Raw genomic sequence first — 2,486 nt, forward strand, 5'->3', positions numbered from 1 at the left:
CTGCTCCAAAACTACTTCAAAGATGTGCTCTTTTTCCCTGGGAACAGAGCCCCAAATCAAGGCATCTGGCGTGGGAAGCATAAGGTAGGCTGCTTTTCACCTCTCACATGTTATGGTGTATTTATCATGGGTAGAAATACTCCATTGCAGGCAGCACTGATGACTGAGATGCACACTGTCCTCCTTTGTAAACCTTATTTTAATATAAATTTCCAGGAACCTGTGTTTGCCATCCCATCCCTTTTTCTCCTCTACTGTTTCCAGTCATTGGGATGTTTTATTTCACAAACTAGAACACCCACTTCTTGGCAATAGACATACTTTTTCTTTGTGACACCCACCAACCAAACCTGAAATACAACTTTAACTTTAACCTTAACCCTGATTATAACTGCCACATTTGTGATTCTTTTAATTAAAAAAAAAAAAAAACTTGATGTTATAATGGTAGCTTTTCTTCCCATAAACCTATATACCGTTGCACAGAGCACCACCTCAACCTGTTTGGGTTTGGCATGGTGTGTTCCCATGCATTGTCTTTGATTCTGTAATAAACAAGTCTTCCAGTTGGCCTCATTTAGGACACCTTCACCCTCAGACTTCTACTCTCTGCAAGTACGATTCTGCCTAAACTCTCTGACTGGATCCATTGTATCATTAGCTGCCATAATTACAACCTCAGTACTCAGTCTTTGTTGTTTCTTAGCTCTTAATTTGTTCGTTTAATTGCCTTACTTGAAGTTTCTCTATTTCTTCTTTTTAAACTTTCTTTAGCCAGTGCTCACAGAAAAAAAGAAAAAACTTGTCAACTAAGAATCCTACACCTAGCAAAGCTATGTATCAAAAATTGAGGATTGCTTGAGTTCAGGAGTTCAAGACAAGCCTGGGCAACATAATGAGACTTCATCTCTGCTAAAGATAAAAAATACATATATTAGCCAAGTGTGATGGTGTGCACCTGTAGTCCCTCAGCTACTTCGGAGGCTGAGATGAGACAGTTGCTTGATCTCAGAAGATCTAGGCTGCAGTGAGCTGTGATTGTGCCACTGAACTCCAGCCTGGGTGACAGAGTGAGGTCCTGTCTAAAACAAAATAACAACAACAACGAACCTTAGGGAATCTCACAAAAATGTAGTTTTGGTCAATTTTTCCTATTTTAAGTTCCTGATTTTTCCTTACATTCTAAAGCAAAGGACAATGAAAGCATTGATGAGACCTAGGCTGGAGGAGCCCGCCCTAGACTTAACATATTACCTCTGGGCAACCCCTGCAAAATCTCCAGAGACTTATACGGTGAGGAATAAGCCAATGTCAGCATCTCCGAAAAGATTTTCACTTTAGGCCTTCCTGAAGCAAGAGCCTAAGAGAGTTGGGATCTAGCAGGTGCACATTGTGCTCTCTTAAGCATTTCCAACCAAGCATTTCCCACCTGGATACAGGGCTGTCTCTAGGATGTGGGTGCTTGGTTACCAGAATTCTAAGTTCTGTTGGGGTCTGTCACCAAGGAAGTAAGATCACTTTTTCAAAGTTTCATCCTCTGGGCTCCTTGCTTCCATAAGACCTACCCCAAGGCCCTGCTGGGCCACTGACTGCTCACTATCCCTGCATGTTAACTCTTTACCTGTGTGCAATTATGCAAACACAGCCCTCAGTTCCCTGGAAAGACCTGAATATAGCCAGGGCCTCAGGTGTGAGGTCACAGATGTGGGTAAGAACCTACTCTTTCTTACAGTTCTGTGACACTAGCAAAGTTATTGTGGGTTTAGGGGCCTTTCAACACGTACAGTGGGTAACATGCCAGCATCTTCTTCCTAGGGAACTCATCAGGTGTGTATGAGATAAAACTTGTAAAACTCATAGTGTGGCATCCCATGTAGATAATGCACACACTTAGGTATAAAGGAACTATAAGAAGGAATGGGAGGTAGCATAGAGTATACCTCAAACAGGCCTGTATCCAGCAATGTGATATTGGAAAGTCGCTTCCCCTCTCAGCCTCATTTTTCATTCTGCATCAGTAAGAGTTTGAGATGAAATGGAATTCAGAGAGTGTCATCCTCTGACATTACTCCTTTCAGTGCCTTCTCATTATATTCAGAATCAGACCCATGTCCTTCATTTTGGCCTATGTGGTGGGCAAGGCTTACAGGAAGGCTCACAATACTAAGGGGTTAGTGACTCACTTCTGACCAACAGAATGCAATGGACGTAATGGGATAACACTTCTGTCTTAGGTCAGGCTATTATAACAAAGATAGACTGAGCCACTTATCAACAACAGAATGTTCTTTCTCACAGTTCTGGAGGACAGAAGTTGAAGATCAGAACGCTAGCGTGGTTGGGCTCTGGTGAGAACTCTGTCTTCTGAGTTGAAGACTGTAGACTTTACATTGTATTTTTACCTGACAGATAGTGGAGTAAGGAGCTCTCTGGGGTTTCTTTTATAGAGCCGGTAATCACATTCATGAGGATTCAGAACCTAATTA

The sequence above is a fragment of the Mandrillus leucophaeus genome, unplaced genomic scaffold (assembly GCF_000951045.1).
Source record: "Mandrillus leucophaeus isolate KB7577 unplaced genomic scaffold, Mleu.le_1.0 Scaffold1170, whole genome shotgun sequence".
In the NCBI taxonomy this organism is placed as follows: Eukaryota; Metazoa; Chordata; class Mammalia; order Primates; family Cercopithecidae; genus Mandrillus; species Mandrillus leucophaeus.